This window comes from Podarcis filfolensis (assembly GCF_964270895.1).
Source record: "Podarcis filfolensis genome assembly, chromosome: 2".
Classification (NCBI taxonomy): domain Eukaryota; kingdom Metazoa; phylum Chordata; class Lepidosauria; order Squamata; family Lacertidae; genus Podarcis; species Podarcis filfolensis.
Genome location: NC_139605.1, coordinates 21,829,641 through 21,850,644, shown reverse-complemented (window position 1 = coordinate 21,850,644; position 21,004 = coordinate 21,829,641). Strand labels below are relative to the sequence as shown.

The 21,004-nt window shown below is 45.7% G+C and overlaps 1 long non-coding RNA gene across 2 annotated transcripts in view; it reads left to right on the top strand.

The window, feature by feature from the left end:
- Positions 1–14,197, top strand: part of LOC310757402 — an 88,764-nt gene extending 74,567 nt beyond the window's left edge. For both annotated transcript variants that reach the window (XR_014545159.1, XR_014545160.1), the window contains exon 3: positions 14,070–14,197. This is a non-coding gene — a long non-coding RNA (uncharacterized lncRNA). The remainder of the gene's footprint in view (positions 1–14,069) is intronic.
- The last annotated feature ends 6,807 nt before the right edge of the window (positions 14,198–21,004 follow it).

Here is a 21,004-nt window from a genome sequence, read left to right as displayed (position 1 = left end):
GCAGCTTCCAACAGATATAAAAACATAATTAAACATTAAACATTAAAAAAACACACCTCCCTATGCAGGATTGCCTTCTGACGGCTCGGGGGCTGGATAACTCCATACCCTCCAACATTTCTCCAATGAAAATAGGGACATCCTAAGGAAAAGTGGGACATTTCGGGATCAAATCGGAATCTGGGGCGACTTCTCAAGATCAGGGACATCCCTGGAAAATAGGGACACTTGGAAGGTCTGTGAATCCTGATAAATTGTACAGATTTCTGGGCCTAAAACTCTTTTAGTATTGCTCTTGACAGCGGTGATAGACTTTGTTTTTCTGTGATAGTCTTACCTCCCCTTTCTTTTCACAGATCCAGCTACATTTTTTTATTTCACCAGTAGCCATTTTTATACATGAGCATATTTATTTATTCATTCATTCATTTGTTTACAGCAATTCTCTACCAACCTTAAATTAAAAAAAACAACAACCCAGCAACAACCAGCTTGGGGAAAGGCCATAACTCAGTGGCGGAGAACATGCTTTGCATCATGAACATCTCAGGTTCAATCCTCAGCATCTCCAGATAGGGTGGGAGAGAATTTCATTTTAGTACACACTCTCAATCGAATCTGTCAAATTTGCACTTTCTGAATATGCAGACCAAAAGACAAAACGCATTAATCTCTTCCTTGGCCCAGCTCCTCTAATCTCCTAGTTTTATCAGCCAAGAGGGACAAGGGTCCAGAGAGCAAGTGGTCTCCCTGACTGACCTTGTCCACATTATCCACATTATCCTTGTCCACTCAACCAACATGGCAGGACTAGACAGTGTTCTGGAAAGCTCTCAAGACTCATCTGCTGTAATAGTGGAGTCAAGGTCCCGGTGGATGCAGGCCTCGGTCCAGTATACCTGAAGGAGCATCTCCACCCATCTTTCTGCCCGGACACTGAGGTCCAGCTCCAAGGGCCTTCTGGTGGTTCCCTTGCTGTGAGAAGCCAAGTTACAGGGAACCAGGCAGAGGGCCTTCTCGGTAGTGGCACCCGCCCTGTGGAATGCCCTCCCACCAGATGTCAAAGAGAACAACTACTGCCAGACTTTTAGAAGACATCTGAAGGCAGCCCCATTTAGGGAAGCTTTTAATGTTTGATGGATTACTGTATTTTAATATTCTGTTGGAAGCCACCCAGAGTGGCTGGGGAAACCCAGCCAGATGGGTGGGGTATAAATAATAAATTATTATTATTATTATTATTATTATTATTATTATTATTATTATTTTATCCTCAAAAAGCTTTGCAAAAAAAATCACCTCAAGTGATCTGACCATGACAAAGGACTGATGTCAATATCCCACAATTTCAGATCACCCTCTTCCTGCCCAGCTAAGAAAAAAGGGCTGATGCGATGTTGAGATAGCCCCATGGTTGTCATGGGAGCCATAGGGTGGCGCTGTGGTCTAAACCACTAAGCCTCTTGGGCTTGCCAATCGGGAGGTCAGCGGTTCGAATCCCCATGATGGGATAAGCTCCCATTGCTCTGTCCCAGCTCCTGCCAACCTAGCAGTCCAAAAATACACCAGTGTAAGTACATAAATAGGTACAGCTGTGGCGGGAAGGTAAATGGCATTTCTGTGTGCTCTGGCACTCGTCACAGTGTCCCGTCACACCAGAAGTGGTAGTCATGCTGGCCACATGACCTGGAAAGCTGTCTGTGGACAAACGCTGGTTCCCTTGGCCTGAAGCAAGATGAGCGCCGCACCCCATAGTCACCGTTGAGTGAACTTAACTGTCCTGGGGTCCTTTACCTTCTTTACATGGGAACCATGTCACCTTAAGATGGATGTTGAAATCCCCCCAAACCAGCAGTGTGATAGTCCCCAACACCACCTTCAAGACTAGCTGTCAAATCAGGCAGGGAGACTGCTGGGTAATGAGGTGGGAGGTAAACCAGTAGAATCCCTAATCTGGCCCAGTTGCCCAATGCCAAGAACACACCCTCCAGATTCCCCCCTCAACTGGGCAGAGAGCCTGTAGAGAAAGATGGCGTCTCTATAGACCACAACAACGTTGTCTCCCCTACCCTCAAGTCTGCCCTGCTCATCCACCCCAGGTCTCAGTGATGCAGGCCAAATTGGCCCCCTATTTCATGGATGGGGAAGATCTTATTCAGAGGCAACCTGGCATTCAACAACAGCAGCCACAGAACTGAGGACTTTCCCCCTCACAATTCTCCAGGCTGGAGGAGGGTCTGGCACGCAGCACAGTCACTAATTGCCTGTGTCATGTGTCCCTTGCCTGGCCCGACCCACACCCTAGCTCCCCTTTCCCTGAACCACTGCAATTGGTTTAAACTGAGAAAGTGTGAGCCGCACAAGCCTGTTCGAGGAAGTTTTTTAAAATGCTTATTAGCAATTTCAGCATAACAAAATATCAAAACATATCATATTCATTATTTTTTCCCCTTCCCCCCATCAAACCCTCCCCCCCGAGACTTCCCTCAGCTCCTCTCTCTGATTTCTCAGCACATATTATTCTCTGCATGTTATGAAATTATACATATCCTTACATTATCTATCTGCCATGTTATCAACCAATAAATTCATGTATGTTTATTCAAAACCTGCCAAGGAGTCCAGGTCATTTTGTTGTCTTTTTAGATAATTTGTAAAAAGCTCCCATTCTTCCTTAAAGTCACAGTTGTCCTTGTCCCGCAATTTGTATGTCAATTTAGCCAACTCTGAGTAGCTCATCAATTTTTCTTGCCACTGTTCTTTCGTTGGGATTTCCTCATTCTTCCATCTTTGTGCTATCAAGACTCTTGCCGCTCAGGGAAGTTTTTAATGTTTGATGTTTTATTGCATTTTTAATATTCTGTTGGGAGCCTCCCAGAGTGGCTGGGGAAACCCAGTCAGATGGGCAGCATATTATTATTATAATAATTATTATTTTGTTATTATTATTCCAGACTCTGCAGCTAAGCAGGGATTTTGAACCCAGTCCTCCCATCAAAAGCCCCAAACTACAATGACTTCTCTCTCTCTCTCTGCAGACATTGGTGGTGGATAGATATAGGCAGTTACAGTAGATTAAAAACCAAATGGGAGCATATTTGCTTTCCTGCAATTTGCAACAGTATTTTTAAATAAATAAATAAACCGCCCTCCTCCTAATTTTATATTTCAATTACTTAGTAAGCCAAAGGGGTGGGGGGGGGGAGAGAGGCGATGGGTTATTGCCTTGTTTGCAATCGCCGTTGACTTCTGCTGTGGGGAGACTTCTTTTTAACAGCAGCCTCTACTGTTTTATATTAAAGATAATCAAGTATATTGTAATCATAAAATAGCAATATAGCCCCAAAGATCATTCTGCTATGCCCTTGTCAGGGGTTTAACTGCATATTGAAGTTCAGCGGAAGTCTGTCTACTGCACAGCACATAAAGCGCAGGAAAGCTGATAGGTTTCTGTAAGCCTTGCTCTTGAAATCCATTCTATAAAAACCCAAGTACAAACTAGTGCAGCTTTCCAAGTACTTTCCTCCCCTGGCATTTGTGTATGTGCATGCCCCCCCTCCCCAGACACACGCAAACAGATGCCCTGCTTATTCAGTATTTGTCCTGGTTTCCTCACTCAGCGGTTAGACAATGTCAAGCGTTTATTGAGCATTCATTCTGATTTGTTTATGGGGCGGTTATACAACAGCAAGCATTCATCCTGATTTACTTGCAGGGTGTTTACACCTCTTCCCATTCATCATTTGTTCATCCCACTTTTTTTCCCCTAGCGCATTTCTCTGTTCACTTTAGTTACTGTTCTTCTTTTCTTTCTTTCTTCAAAAAAATATGGATTTGTTGCCCCAAGGCAACAGGGTGCTTTAATCCACTCTAATTGCAAAAAAACCAACAACTAAGGTTCCAGGATTTCTTGAATACTACCTGCAAAATAGTGACATTCTAGAGGCACCCACAGATAACTTTTTAACAAAAGTCTTTTACAACGCGGTAGGATTCTCACCTGAAGTACGCCAGGATTGCTTTCAGCTGAGATATATTTGCTGAAATACTGGCCCGCTAATGAACATTTTCACAAGTTAATCTCGCCGTCCTTCTGCAGGAGAAAGTGTTCCATCTGCTGGTCACGCGACAGAACTGCATCCTCTGTGGTGAAGCAGATGGGCGATGGTAAGGTGGCTCCATAACAGGAATGTGAGGAGAATGCTCTTAACACTTGTTGTTGTTAGATTATGCCTTCCAGGTCAGCCAAATGTGTCAGTGCGGAATGACCACCATATCCATAATAAATTGTGCATTCTCGGAGCCAAGGCCTTCTGTGCTGAAATAACTTAAGTACAGCAAACATAAATATATTTAATCTTTCATTGCACTCTGGCAAATGTTAAGAATGGAGGCCGCAAGAAAACATTCTGCTTCTAATGGAAACCAGGAAGATGGCCCTAGGAAACTTCCAAGCATGGCGTGATAGTAGTGTCAAAGTTCTGCACTTTGTCTCCAAATATAAGATCCCCAAAGGTAAGGTAAAGGACCCCTGGAGGGTTAAGTCCAGTCAAAGGTGACTATGGGGTTGCGGCGCTCATCTCACTTTCCAGCATTTGTCCACAGACAGCTTTCCAGGTCATGTGGCCAGCATGACTAAACCGCTTCTGGCACAACGGAACACCGTGACGGAAACCAGAGCGCACGGAAATGCCGTTTACCTTCCCGCTGCAGTGATACCTATTTATCTACTTGCACTGGCATGCTTTCAAACTGCTAGGTTGGCAGGAGCTGGGACAGAGCAACGGGAGCTCATCCCATCATGGGGATTCGAACCACCGACCTTCCATTTTGCAAACCCAAGAGGCTCAGTGCTTTAGACCACAGCGCCACCCGCATCCCAAATAGACCCAGCCCTACCATTAGGTGGAGTGAGGCAGTGACCTCAGGCAACAATTTTTAGGGAGCTGCAGCAAGACGTTGCAGGACACTGCTTGCTCTGCACTTCCTAAGCTGCCTTGCTGCCCTTGGGAGAACTGGGCCCTTTCGCCAGTGTCGAAACATTCAAGTGTTAGACGGTCAGCAACCGGCTATGGAATGGGACGCAGCACCATCTCATACTTTTTGCTCATGTCTTGCTCTCACCTCACATGCCTTGACCCTAGAGCTGGGGGAGAAATTCAGTTCAGTTCTTGTTTAAAGGCAGAGGCAGCCCAGCCTGTCTCATCACCTGAGGCAAAGTGGGAATTGCCACTTCTTGGCCTGACATGCCGCACTTCTGACACCTCTGTTGCACCCTGGTTCTTGTCGAACTCAGTGAGAAACAGGGCGCTGTTCAGAGTGTTGCTGATGGGCTTTCCCCTCTGGGGGTGAGCCAAGCAGCAACTGGCTTGCAGGAATGCCCTGGCTCTTGCCGAACTCAGTGAGCCAGTGTGGTGTAGTGGTTAAGAGTGGTGGACTCGTAATCTGGTGAACCGGGTTCAATTCCCCGCTCCTCCACATGCAGCTGCTGGGTGATCTTGGGCTAGTCACACTTCTTTGAAGTCTCTCAGCCCCACTCACCTCACAGAGTGTTTGTTGTGGGGGAGGAAGGGAAAGGAGAATGTTAGCTGCTTTGAGACTCCTTCGGGTAGTGATAAAGCGGGATATCAAGTCCAAACTCTTCTTCTTCTCCTCAGAGGGCTGTTGCTCACTCAACTTCTCCAGGGATGGGAAAGCCAAGTGGCAATGCCACGTGCTAGAACATCTCCCTCTCGGTGGCGGAAACACCGCCTCCTGAACTTCCACCACCTGAGGCGGGTGTGTCACCATGTGCAATGGGTGGGCAGGCTCTGTTTAAAGGCAAACATACCTAATTCACACATTCTGAAACAAGGTGTGGACCAAAAGCCAGCCATCCTTTGAAATTCACACTTCCCCCAGATTTTGCCTTGCAGCTCTCCTGCCAAGTAAGGTGTACAAAAATGCATACGCTACATTAAAGTATGCAAATAAATGCATAGCTTAGTGAAAATAGTGTAAATTAATGCATTGTATTGGGGAATTTGGGGGGGGGGCTTATCAGGCAAAATTGCATATAAAAATGTGCTTATTGGGAGGAAATTTCACTCAAATGCTCATGAATTTTCATGAGGCCTTAAAAATCCCCCAATTTTGGGGGATATCTGTAGAGCTGAGTTTAAGATTGGAAACGTAAGATTGTTTCCACCCTGACCTCTGTGCATTGATGATGTCTTGTGAATAGAGACTACAAATACACACACAGTATGCTCTAGAGCAGGGTTAGGCAACCCGTGGCCCTCCAAATGTTGTTACAGCCATACATTGTTTTGTGGCCAGGATCCATTTTGGAGCCCTGGCCACTAGCCGAAAAGGATGCAGGGCAAAACGCCACGTCTGTGCATGCGCGCGGAGCAGTTTGTGCTTCTGCGCATGCGTTATTTAGCACTTCTGCGCATGCACGAGCAGCAAACCTGGAAGTAACCTGTTCCAGTACTTCTGGGTTTGCCGCAGATATTCGCCGGAATGGATGCTAGACAAGGTGGATGTTCGCGGAGGCATTACTGTATTCTTATGTTCCCATTAAATAGGACAATGGGCAAGAACGATAGCAATTGTAGTCCAGCGACAACCAGATGGGGCCACAAGTTTTCTGTCCCTGGGACAAAAGCCCACACAGACCACACCTCCTCCGTGAACCCTGTATTTGCCAACTTGGGCTGTGAACATAAGTCATGGTTGCCACATGGAGGTGTCAGAGGCTGGGCTCGACAATGTGATGTGTTGATTGCCCATACATGTGTTGGGAGAAGGGGGCTAATTTTCACAATTTGCTTTTGGAGTCAGGCCCGCCAGAACTGTGCACATTATTAAAAAGTGAGTGCCCCCATGGATTTACACAGGGACATTGCAGCACTTCCCATTTCACAGGCAGTCCCAGGCCAAAACGATCCCGAGAATATAACACTTATCCTAATGCATGCGAAAAGGACCGATTTCCCAGCAATGAGAAATTCTTGGCTTCTCATAGCCGATCCATCTTTGGCCTGTCCCCTTTTGTGTGAAAGCATGGTTGTTTATTTACAGATAAATCTTGTTTCTTACTTTCAGGCATGAACGGCGAATGATGTCTCCGGCTGTTACTAATGATCCCTTTTCGGCTGCCTGGCTTCCTTTTCTGTCTGCATGGTAAATTCAGCTGCGCTCGCTGAGCAGAAGAGACGGAGGGGATGACCCCACCAGATACACATCTCCACATTTTTGATCTTCCCACTGGAAGGCCAGTCATTCATCTCACATCTTGAAATCTGCACACATGCCATGCGTTAACAGAGCACTGCCATGCAATCAGGCAAACAGAAAACAGCACCTTATTGAAAAGCAAAACAGGGTGGTTAAAAATAACCATCATATATTAAGCCTGCCTTCCTATGTGCTCTTACTCAAGAGCAAGACTTCTTCAAGCTCTGTGGGACTTACTCTGGAGTAAGCAGGCACAGGCTGTAATGATCGTTTATCAAATAAGTAACTTCCCTTTCCCTTAATTATGGAGACTTTTAGTTATTTCTTCACTCTAAGTGTTGCTGGTCTACTTTGCTGAAAGTTTGGCCAAAGCAAACATTTCACTTGTGATGTTCATTTTACATCTAAGTTCTCAAGCTCAAAAGCATTTTTCTTCAATTCTTCTTTGAGTTATGATTTTCAGTTTTATACATTTCATTAATTTTACAATCATTTTCACATTTCAGAACTCGACTTCCTTCCCCCTCTTTCTGCGGTTCCTTAAATTTATTTTTTTATATTTTCTGAATATTCCAAATTATCTTAATTTTCTCATTTATTCATCTACTTTAAATATATACTCTTATAAAACTGCAGGTTATCACAATAACCCTGCCAATGTTCTTATCTGTTTACAATTTATTTGTAAATATTCAATAAAGCATTTCCATTCTTTTATATTAAAAAAGTTGGTTATCTTGATTTCTTATTTTTCTGGTGAGTTTTGCAGTTTCTGCATATTTCATAAGTTTTTGTATCCATTCTTCTTTCACTGGGACTTTTTCTTCTTACCATTTTGGGGCACTTTTCTTTCAGTGCGTTATCAGTGGCGAATGGAGCCCCCTGTGACTGGTAGGGCAAAAGGAAGGGAGGTGAACAGTAGGTGGAGCCAGAGTCAGTGACAGGCAGACTCTATCATCACTTCAAGAAAGAAAAGGACAGAAATCTCCTCTCTGAGTCATTGCAATAATGATCAGGTTGCAAAATCTGTTTCCTAGAATGGATCATGAGGAGTATGCTCTCGGAATGTTTGCTGCTTTGAATAAATGAATTTTGATTGTCATTGAAGGCTGTTATCATAGTGTGGTCTGTTCTAGGAAAATGAATATTTAGCAACTGAGTGGGGTATTCAATGCTAGTCCTCCTCAGAGTAGGTCTATTCAAGTTCATATACATGACTTACTTAGGTTCATCATTTTAATGGTCCTACACTGACTTAGCTGAATGCCACATCGAGTGTTATTGTACTGTATTACTTACTAAAATTGACACTTGGGGTTTGTTTGGTTTTTGTTAGATTGATTATTTGTATTTTCTAATTAAATTCAATTTGCTTACTTATTAAATATATATAGCTGCTTATCCGTAAATACTTCCTGGGTGGCTTACAAACAAATTAATTAAAATACAATCTGTAAGAGTTAAAATCAACAGTAAGCAGGGAAAGACTGCAAAACCACCACCACAAAACTTTACAGTCTAGATTTAAGACACAAGTTGGAAGTCTGGGTGAATGAATAGGTATTCACCTATTGCCAAAAAGATGTTATACAGAGAAGATGACAGGCAAGTGTCTCTGGGGAGGGTATTCCATAGCCAAAGGTCTTGTTTTTGACAGCCAGTTGCCTCATTGCACTTGCTGAAGGCACTTGGAGGAAAGTTTCTGAAAGGGATCCTAAGGAAGTGGTTTTTCAAGGAATCTGGTCCCAAGCCATTGAAGGGCTTTACAATCTGCACTTTAAATTGGACCCGGAAATGGACTCTTGGTTGCAATTGTCTAGTATTGTTAGGAGTGATACCATTGTTTATGTATTTAATAATATTTGTTATTGGTTGGATGTATACCGCTTTTAGTATCCAGAAAGGGCTATACAAATAGGGTGGCTGCATAACCCAGTTCACAGGTGACAGGCCTGATTCTGAAGAGCTGTTGGAATGCAATACAGTGTGGTGCCTCAGTTGCCAAACGCAATCCATTCCGGAAGACCGTTCGACTTCCGAAATGTTCAACAACTGAGGCGCTAAGGGCGGTTGGCAAAGTCAATGGAGAAAAAAGGAAAAAAATGTAGCAGAAGCTGTTCAGCTTTCGAGGCACATTTGAAAACGGAAGCAATTACTTCTGGGTTTTCGGCATTTGGGTTCCAAAATGTTTGGCGGCCCCTAGGAGTTGGCTCCTATACCAACTTGGCTGCAGAAGTTGCCGGAAGGAGATGTACAAAGCACCATCCAACAGTCTTAGGGATTCCACTCTGGATTTGTGTAGAGTTTACTCTTTAGCCTTTTCTTCTCCTGAAGATATCCTGCAGGGCAACAGAGGTTTAGGATCAGAGTTTTCTTTCTTCTAGGTGGGCTACCTTCCCAGGTTGATGAGCCCTGTCTGCCCCTCAATTCCCTCTATAGCAAGTGCAGAAACTACCTTTTTGACCATTCGACCCACTATTGGTCTTTTCTGCTCAATCCGCCAAAGCCTGTCTTCGCAAGCAGGGCAAGTCCCTAACTCACTGGTGTGTGTGTGGTTTTATTAGTGCTGAGCAAGTATCTTTACCCATTTAATGCATTTTGAACACAGCCAAAACAGCAGCAGCAGCAGCAACAACAACAACAACAACAACATGCTGTTTTGGAAACGATCTTGTATTTTAGAAAGCAAAGAGCTAGGACAATTCACCCACCCTCCACAGTGCTTACTTGGGGGTGATGAATTGTTTCCCTTGCGTGTGTGTGTGCTTTTGCTTACTCCTGCATTACCATAAACGCATTCGATGCAGAAAGCGATTGAGGAACAGAAAACATTTTGAGATGAGAGACAGAGAGACAGACTGCGGGCCGCTCTCCTTGTTCCTGCGTTACCTGTCCCTTGAACTGACAGCAGAGGGTGAAAGCTGGCATTCAATACAAGGGAGACGGACAGCCTTTCAAATCTTCCAGGAGGTCAAGAGGGGGAAGGGAGAAGGGAGCTTGGCAGGCAACAGCTCCTGCCGGCTCCTGCCTGTCAGTTTGGTGGCACAAACCCACCAATACACTTCAGCCGTCAAACATCTGCTATGTTGCTTTTAATGAGGCCATTACTTCCCATATGTGTGGCATTATGGCTCGATTTTAACTTGTTCTGTCTTGCGAGGGAGGGAAGAGAATCGGCGTCGGCGTGGCGCATACAGCCCTAAATCAATATGAAGTTGTTTCTGCTAAGGTGGAAAAGGCATGTGATTGGCGTGCTGTCAGTTTGCTAGCCCATCTGCTCCCTGAGGGCCTGGAAAGGGTAGTCGTGCTCGCCAGCACAAAGGCGAGAAGCAGCAGAACGTTCAGCCAACCCAACATTTCAAATCTGGAAATGGAACATAGGAAAGTTGCCCTCTGCAGAGTCAGATGATTGACCTCTCTAGCTCAGGGCTGGCAATGGGGAACCTGTGACTGGCCAAGTGTTGTTGGACTCCAGTTCCCATCATCCCTGAACATTGGCCATGCTGGCTGAGGCTGATGGGAGTCAGAGTCCAACCACATCTAGAGAGCCACAGGTTCCCCACCTGGTTTATGTATTGTTAGGAATTTGTGGGACAATGCCCTGAGTCCCTTCCGGTTCTTCGAATCCTGTATCCGTGGGGTTGAATTCGTGAGAGCAAGCTTGCCCGATCGCTTCCTGTGTCTAGTTTTGGCTGACTAGTTAAGCACTGCACTTAGCAATGCCAAATAAGTCACCCTGCGCCATGGAACAAATGGGCAGACCTTTTTCTCACCCCTCACCTAACCACTAGGTAGGAGAACAAACGCCAGTGCGTTGTGTCTGAGCTGAGTTGGAAGCAGACTGGAAGCTGGAGACACAGAGACATGCTTGCTCTGTGCTGGATCCAAAGTTGTGTCTAATGGAGAAGCAAGATATTTTGGGGTGTCTATGCTGTGAGTCTCTCCATCCTATGCTCTGGTTGCATATACGTGTAAATAAAACAATATATCTTAAAGACACCATAGTCTCTTCTGGGCTTCATCCCAAGGAAACGCCTGGAACCCCTGGAATCTCTCTCCTCTCAGAGATTGGGGTGGCATGCAACAAGATATTAGATGTCCTTTCTAGCCCGGAAATATCTGAAATACAAGCTCTGTCAAGAGATTTAGTGGTACATTGAAGACATTCCCAAGCAGGCAAGCCGAGTAAGACATCAGAGTGCAAAAGGAAATCTTCCTTACAATCCCTCTGTAAATGAAGCTGTGTGCCCTTCCCATGTATAATTGGCTGCTAGCGAAAGCTCTTGTGATCTCAGAAAATGCAGCTGGAAAATATGCTGCTTAGCTTGTAGGGCACTTTGCAAAGGGGATTCAGCCTCCAATGTTGTTAGTGGCTGCATAAAGACCTTCCCACAAAGTCCTGGATTTGCCCGTCTGCTTGCTTAGAAAGGTATGTGAGATGATGATGATTCTTCTTGCTCTCAGAAGGTGTTCTGCAAAACTAGAGCATCACTGGGCTTTAGATAATTGAGGCTTTACATTTCAAACACACCAAAACACCAGCCACTGCAGATCCTTGGCAGCTCTGAGGAAATCCTTGATGGCTCTGAGGAAAGAGCTGCCCCGTCCAACGATAGTGAACAAAAATCTGGAGCATGCTATGTCTTAAACTGATTTGAGTGTCTGGAGTTTGTCTCACATGTGAGTAACTTCCAAGCCCTCACTGAATGCCTGAGTAGGGCAGGGAGGAACAGGGCACTCTAGACCAGTGTGTTCCCAAACTTTGGTCTCCAGCTGTTTTCGGACTACAACTCCCATCATCCCAAGCTAGCAGAACCAGTGGTCAGGGGTGATGGGGATTGTAGTCCAAAAGCAGCTGGTGACCTAAGTGTGGGAAACTCTGCTCTAGACCCTTGGAACTGCAGCTCATGTCTGAGTTGAATATTTCTGCTTGGGAAAGCAAGCACAGGGACAAAGGGCAAGTGTAATGTCTCAGATGTGAAGGGCAGAGAAGCATCGTTTTTATGTGCTCGTCCCTTTAAAGCAAGTGAAAGTGGGAAATGATTGGGCACATGTTTTTGTGTCATTGAAAGTTTTTCCCAACCTGGTGCTTCTCCAGATGTTGTTGGACTGAAGGGTCTCATCATTCCTGACCATTGAGCATACCAGCTAGAGCTGGTGCAAGGCCTGGGAGGCTGGGATAAGCACTTTTAACAATAGATACGTGCACATTTCACATGCTGTAAAAGTGAGTGTACACGGAGAGCCAATTTCTACAGTGGAATGCAGTGGTGACACTTTTCAGCAGGAGCTGATGGTGTGGTCAGGCTGCAATGCCCACCTGATCTCCCTCCTGATGTCCCAAAGTGGAACAAAGAGGGGGGTGGCAATGAGGTCAGCACGATGCAAACACACCTGCAAGAACAAGCTTGCACTGATGTAGCAATCTCCTTAGCACTGCATTGAATTCCTCCCTGCCATTTAAATAGAAATACAATGCATCTTACTACAGCGGGGAAGACAGCAACAGGGTGACTGTGTACCTGCTCAGCCTGCTCTGTTGATGGGGAATTGCAAGATCTCTACTCTCTCTCCTTCTCTACTCTCTCTCCTTATGGTTCTTTATCTTTAAACCAAAACTGGATCGGGCAGCCCTGCAAATTAAAAACTCTGTCAAATAAAGTAGGGCACATGGCCACCCTATGCCACCAGACATTGTGAACCATCTTGTGTTATATCACCTGTAATCATCCAGTTGTTCCTGGACTGAACTTCCATCATCCCTGAGCACTGGCCAGGTTGTTGACTTGGGATGGTAGGAGTTGTAGTCCAGGAACATCTTGAGATCCTCATACATTTCAGATTGCAGTTAAAGACACAGGAGCATGACCTAGTTGAGAAGTAACAATCCCATTGATTGGTTGGCAAGAGTTAATGGATCCAGCTCCTGAGAAGGCTTCTGTAACTAGGCATGGCTTCTTTCTCACACACACATACCCTGCCCCTACAATGCTGCAGAGACCAAAAATACACTCAGTGGGGGTTCTCTATGTCCTACAAATCTTAGCAGTACAATATTCCATTGTCTTGGACACCATAGGTCAGCCTTCGTCAAGCTGGTGCTCTTCAGATGTTGTTGGAGTCCATCTCCCATCGACCCCAGCCAGCATGGCCAATGATCAGGGATTTTCATTTTCATTTGTTTTGGCAATTTGTATCCTGCTTAATTACAGTCTTCTCTAGGTGGGGTACAGCAGACTCAATACAATAAAAGATGCCCCTGACATTTTCAGGTTGGGTTGGGAATGTTCTCTTCCTGAAAGCCTGGCAAGATCCTGCCAGCCAGTGTAGACAACACTGTGGTAGATGGACCAGTGATCTGACTAGGTATAATTCACCTTTTTTTATGTTCCTATGAAGGGACATATGTTTCTGAACCCTGTGCTAAATCTGGCATCCGTTGAATGAAAGCTCATGGCTAATGTAAAAGAGCTACTCCTCAGTCCCTTCCACTTACAAAGTGCATCTAGGGCTAGGCTGAATATACCCTTCCGGTCATTCATTCATTCATGTTTATTTATTGCATCCAAGGAATTCAACATGGCATACAAGTGTGGCGATCACACAGGGTCCCCGGATGTTTCACCGTCTATTGATCCCTGTGCCACCACTTTACTTCTCGTTGCCACCACCCAGGCCCTACCTGGGACAATACTGAGTTCAGTCAGGGTTAAATTGAAACATAAACTTCTGTTTATTTATTGCAGTTTAACAGTTTCATAAACAGTATCGGTCAATTACATTCATGGGGTGCCTATCCAGACCTATAACTTCCGCTACCTGCTCTCACTCACTAAACCACCTCTCAGATATTTACTTGTCTTCCTAGCCCCTAACTGTTCCTGACTCAGCCTATTTCGCTACACTAACTCAACCTACCCACAAACTCTATCCCAATTCACTCCCACTCCAACCAACCACACAACTCCCAACGAACTTCCCCCTGCGCCCCTCCTAGAGCTGGTTTTATAGTCCCTCTGACTCCACCCCTGGGTTCTGATTGGGTAGCCTGTTTAACTATTTCACCTCCAGCACTCTCTCATATGTTAACATCACAACTAGGTCCTCTCTCTCTCCTGGAAGGTAGGTTGAACTGACAGTTTGTAACTAGGGCCAAGATAACCCAAGGAGCTTCATGGCTGAGTGGGGATTTGAACCCTGGTCTGCCATGTCCAATGCTCTAACCACTACATGGATGAGTTTCCTTCCTCTTGGAGATTTCACCCAATACAGCTACCCGACAGTTTGTTTTGAGAGCTCCTTTGGCTCTAGCAAGGCAGTGACCTTCAGAGCATCCTGAAATGGCCCATTAGTTTCTGTAGGCGCTTGAGGGGAGAGAGGGATGATGACTGGGTGCTTACGACTGAAAGCTTACTTGGCACACAGCCCATCTGTGGCTGCCTTGATTTAATTAATGATTTACATTTTAGTCATGTGTGATGGCTGCCAGCAGGGAATCATACCAGAAGTTAAACAGAGGGGCCTCTCCTTCGAGGCTGGATGTATAAAATCCAAGATCCGTCCTAATTCCCAATAATGGAAAGTTTAAAACATCTTAAAGCTTCTGCATTCTGCCCTGAACATCTACCAATATGTTTATTTATTTTTATTGGATTTATATATCACCCTTCATCAAAAGATCCCTGAAGGGGATAAAATACAAGATGAAAGCACGAATAAATAGTTTAGCACAAACAAGTACAGTAGTACCTTGGGTTACGAACTTAATTTGTTCCAGAGGTCCGTTCTTAACCTGAAACTGTTCTTAACCTGAGGTACCACTTTAGCTAATGGGGCCACCGAGCCTTGCACAGTGCGGCATCAAAGGCAGGCTCCTCCTGAGTGCAAGAGAGAAGGAGCTGCAATTGTTGAAGCTGCACAGAACTGAGCAAAAGCTCCTTTCAAGGATACACCTTCTCCCACCAGTGCATGTACATTGGCCCAAGGTGGCACCTCTGGCGATGGTAGTGCTTCCCTGACCTCCCAGCGGTGGAGTCAGTGCTGCTTACCAGGAGGGAGTTTGGGAGTCACTGAGCAGACGCAGTTCTGGAGCCAATATAGCACTCCTTCTGGCGTGTTTGCACAGTGCCAACCTCCCCACTGTTAGAATTCCTGCTCCATGATTGCAGTCATGGGATTGTTGTCTATCACATGATGGTGTATGTTTTGACTCCACAGAGTGGGAAGTGACGGAGACAGGATGTTTGTGTTACTGTGTTCCGTGAAGTGGGACTACTGTCCTTTGTTCTTTTCTCTTTGCTGTCTGATGCTAGAGAGAGAGGGAGCCACATTGCAGTGCTCCGTGCGTGTTTATATGTAAATAATGTAGATTAGCCAAAATGCTGAGTTGCTGAGGTCTGTCACGCAAACCACGAAGACTCTGCGGATCCCTAAGTGTGCCGGTGTCAGTTGGCATCAGTCGCTGTGATGTTCAGGCAGAAGAAAGCTTCTGAAGCTCCTGAATGAAAGACCAGGAGGGAGAGAACATGCCAGTCAGGCATGTGTCTCTGCCAGCATCCTACTCGAGTGTAGGCTGAACTCCTGACACCCACTGCCTTCTCCTTCCCACTCTCCCTCCTGGCGAGCCACAGAAGCTCCACTGGTGGGAGGTCAGGAAAGTTCCACGCCTCACTACCTTCTGCTGGAACTCTGAATCCTTGCCCCATCTATCAAAATAGGCAGCCCTTTAGCAAGTGAATTAGGAATTCGCACCCTTCTTTTTTTAATAGGAGACTTGAAGGAACACTCTTGTGTCCTTAAAAGGTAACAAGTGAAGCCCTAGAAATGCTTTCCCCCTACGTGTCACAAGTTGTTCTTGTTGCAGGGGGTCCCTGTGCCCTGCATTTCAAACTCATCTCTGTTAGCACTGTGTACCTGCCTCAGAGAAATCATACCTTGGAAAGAACAAAAAGGTTGAATGTTGTTTTAATTGAATTTGTTTTCCATTTATTTCCAAGCTGTCAAGGGAGGAGCCTTTTTCAAGCTCACACATTCTTTGATTTGTTTGTACCTGACGTCTATTATCCTAATAATGAGGCCCTTTTTTAAAAAAATGAACAAAAGAAGCAAGCTTTTGTTTATAATTATTTTTTTCCACTGATTGTATCAGTGAATGACATTAAAAAAACCAAGATGAAAGGAACAGTATGCGTTTTTGATATCCAGCCCCAATTTGTTCCTGAAGCAATTTAGAAGTTTATTCCAATCAGTTGCAGCTAATAGATTCAGGGAAAGAGGAAGCCCCCTTTGAAACTAGTTTTTTCCCTTCTCTCCCTTCCCACCTATTTGCAATGGCGGCTGGTGTCCATTGGGGCTGGTAGGGCAGAAGGCAAGAAGGTCAACAGTAGGTGGTGCCAGAGCCAATGACAAGTACAGTGGTACCTCGGGTTACAGATGCTTCAGGTTACAGACTAACCCAGAAATAGTACCTCAGGTTAAGAACAGAACAGAACAGAACAGAAATCGTACGGCGGCGGCACAGTGGCAGCGGGAGGCCCCATTAGCTAAAGTGGTGCTTCAGGTTAAGAACAGTTTCAGATTAAGAACGGACCTCCAGAACAAATTAAGTTCTTAACCCAAGGTACCACTGTAGAGCTAACCAATTCCTCACTTAAGAGCTTGGAGAATCCCTACAGATCAGAGGAGGTGACACTAACCTAGATGGAATGGACAATGTTGTTGTTGTTGTTGTTGTTGTTGTTGTTGTTGTTGTTGTTTTAAAAAAACAAACACTCAGGATTTGGCAAGTCTCTAGAAGAAAGGAGTTCTGCTGCTGTGGATAGCCATCACCAGTTAGGGTATCTCTACAGTTCCCTAGCCCAGCAGTAGACAACATGATGTTCTCCAGATGTTGAACCCAACCTTTAGTCTGAAGTAGTACCATCCAAAATGGACTTCACTATGTGATTTCACTGAATGATAGACCCTTAAAACCGCAGTTCTATACCAATATACCTGGGATTAAGCTGCATTAAACTCAGAGGGATTAACTTTCAGAGTAGAGATGTATGCATAGCAGGGTACAGTAAAAAAAAAAGGTAAAGGACATCTGGATGGTTAAGTCCTGTCAAAGGTGACTAAGTATAGCAGGGAACCTGTGGACATCCAGATGTTGTTGGACTCCAACTCTCATCAGCCCCAGCTACAATGGTCAGTGGGCAAGGATGATGGAAGTCGTAGACGAGCAACATCTGGAAGGAGCCTCCTTTGCTACCTCAACAGTAGGGCTTGTATCAAATGCTAGGGCAGTCTCATTGAAGTTAATGGGCATGACTACCTTAGGTTCATTAACAACGGCTCCTGGGCGGTGTTCAGAAAGTGGTGTGGGGGATGAGTGTTCAGACCCCTGGGCTCTCACTTGTGGGGTGCCTCAGGGTTCTGTCCTCTCCCCCATGCTTTTCAACATTTACATGCAGCCGCTGGGAGAGATCATCAGGAGGTTTGGGCTGGGTGTTCATCAGTATGCGGATGATACCCAGCTCTACCTTTCTTTTAAATCAGAACCAGTGAAGGCGGTGAAGGTCCTGTGTGAGTGTCTGGAGGCAGTTGGAGGATGGATGGCGGCTAACAGATTGAGGTTGAATCCTGACAAGACAGAAGTACTGTTTTTGGGGGACAGGAGGCGGGCAGGTGTGGAGGATTCCCTGGTCCTGAATGGGGTAACTGTGCCCCTGAAGGACCAGGTGCGCAGCCTGGGAGTCATTTTGGACTCACAGCTGTCCATGGAGGCGCAGGTCAAATCTGTGTCCAGGGCAGCTGTTTACCAGCTCCATCTGGTACGTAGGCTGAGACCCTATCTGCCTGCGGACTGTCTCGCCAGAGTGGTGCATGCTCTGGTTATCTCCCGCTTGGACTACTGCAATGCACTCTACGTGGGGCTACCTTTGAAGGTGACTCGGAAACTACAACTAATCCAGAATGCGGCAGCTAGACTGGTGACTGGGGGCGGCCGCCGAGACCATATAACACCGGTCTTGAAAGACCTACATTGGCTCCCAGTACGTTTCCGAGCACAATTCAAAGTGTTGGTGCTGACCTTTAAAGCCCTAAACGGCCTCGGTCCAGTATACCTGAAGGAGCGTCTCCACCCCCATCATTCTGCCCGGACACTGAGGTGCAGTGCCGAGGGCCTTCTGGCGGTTCCCTCATTGCGAGAAGCAAAGCTACAGGGAACCAGGCAGAGGGCCTTCTCGGTAGTGGCGCCCGCCCTGTGGAATGCCCTTCCAGCAGATGTCAAAGCAATAAACAACTACCTGACATTCAGAAGACATCTTAAGACAGCCCTGTTCAGGGAAGTTTTTAACGTGTGATATTTTACTGTATTTTTGGTTTCTATGGAAGCCGCCCAGAGTGGCTGGGGAGGCCCAGCCAGATGGGCGGGGTATAAATAATAATTATTATTATTATTATTATTATTATTATTATTATTATTATTATTATTATGTTCAACCCTGGCACATTCCCTGGCTGTGTTTTTCATGGAAGTATCTGAGAGAGCCAGTCCTGATTTTATCGCTAAGCTGAAGGTTTGTTCTCATACCCCAGGAGCAAGTTTGATGTCCCCTCTGGCCTCCCTTGTGCCATCGCCTAACTAACCCGTCCCTCTGAGCTCTTTGTGGAGAGAGAGACACAAAACCAAACCGCTCTCTCCCGATCCATCCTCTCTGTGTGCTGCCTCCCCATTTGGCATGCTCATTATGACGCTTTTCTATCTTAATATATAGCATTATGTAAAATTATATTAAAGGTGATACTATCACAAAGAGAAAATGAAGGACTTTCTTGTTCCTTAACAATCCCCTTTGTGTTAAAGACAAAAAAAGCCGTAATCTTTTCCTTTTGTGAGATTTGATTTATGCTTTCTTTGTGGGCTTTAAAACACTTTAATTTTCTTTTCTTTCTTTCCTTCTTTTTTTTTTAAAAAGAACATATAGTTCAAAACTTCTTGGTTTAATAAAAACTTGCAGGTGTGGGATTGTGCGATTTTTTTCCACACAGCCTAGAGATGTGGGCTTTTATCCAGTGATGTCACATGAATGGGGCAAAGGCGGGTGGGCAGGCATGAGATGAACAAAGATCTTTGTGATCCAGGAACATTAGGAACATAGGAATAATAAAACTGCAGAGCTGGATGCCTTTAAAAGAGGCCTAGGAAAATTGGTGGAGGTGGTTATCAATGACTACTAGCCAGCGATGGTATCTATGTTCCGTTTTCACTGTCGGAGGCCGTTTGCCTCTGAATCCCAGTTGTTGAGAATCAAAAACGGAGAGAGTGGCTGCTGCGTTTGGGTCCTGCTTGCTTCCCAGAGGCATCTGGCTGGCTGCCGTGACAACCAGATGTTGAACTAGCTGGTACATTGGTCTGATACAGGAGGGCTTTCCTTATGTCCTTATGGACAGGGCATCTAGTGCAGGGGTGGACTTTGGTAATATGGTGCCCTGAGTGAGAGCAAAATCTGGCACCATCCTCCATGTGTAGGTTTCTATCAACATCACCATTATCGTCCTCATGCGTCCCCTTGCCTTGACTCCCTGTGGGGGAGAACTGGCTGCACTGCCCAAAATCTGGTGCTGATCTAGTGAGGCAGGACCCAATTTATGTGAGTTCTGGGCCCTTAAACTCTCTTGCTAATTTGTTTCCTGGAACTGGATAGGCAAGTCTGATCTAGGGTGGCAGCATCTTGTAAAACCCCTACCCAATGCAGCAACCACAGCAGATGGCTCTCCAGGGGAAGATCCCAGTAGAAGACCTCCAGCAAGGATACTGGAAAATGTCTTCTGCTGGGAATATTTGCCTACCTAGCCCAGGCTATATTGTCTACTGCTAGAACTGCCACTGGTTTTTGAGGGTTTCAGGCAGAGTTATTTCCCAGCACTTGTGAATGATCCTTTAAAAAAACCAAAAAAAAACTGGAGATGCTCAGGATGTTGGTTCTCCTGTACGGATGGTGCAGCAGATACCACAGTGGTCCTTCTCTCTCTGCTCTGAGCATCTCCTTGTCCCCAGTGGAATTAGCATACACTTGGAGGTCTCGCCTCAGTTACAATCTGAGCCATGATTTCCTAAGGACATTGTCAAGGACACTGAACTTGATAGGGATCACTTCTGAGAAAATCTGCTTGGGATTAAGGTGGCTCAAAGAGCAGCTTTGTGTGATTTTATCTGATCCACCACATTTGCATCCCAAGCCTTCCTCCAAGGGCAGTAGGATGGGCATGTTTCCTACATTGCAGAGGACAGTCTTCTGTTTGAAGGGCTGTCTAGTCCAGGCATCCCCAAACTCGGCCCTCCAGATGTTTTGGGACTACAATTCCCATCATCCCTGACCACTGGTCCTGTTAGCTAGGGATGATGGGAGTTGTAGTCCCAAAACATCTGGAGGGCCGAGTTTGGGGATGCCTGGTCTAGTCCAAGCCCATTTTAAAGATGAAGAATCCTAAGAAGGGAGAGGGAGAGGGAGAAGGGGGCGGAGAGAGAGCAGGTATCACACCACCAGTTAGCATGGGAAGTAAACTGAGCTGGAATACAGTTCTCCTGGCCACAGTCTTCTTCTCCGCTACAGTGAGATGCATTGCATTTCTGTCTAAAGGAGAGTCATTATTACCAAACTGGCATCTGTCGTTGGCATCCGTCTGTCTCGGGAGACAATGGAGTGTGCCTTTGTACGTGAGGTCAAGCTGTTGGACGGTTGCAGCGCCTGCTGTGGCTGTAGAGACATGTTTTGTTGCAGTTGGGGCAGATAAA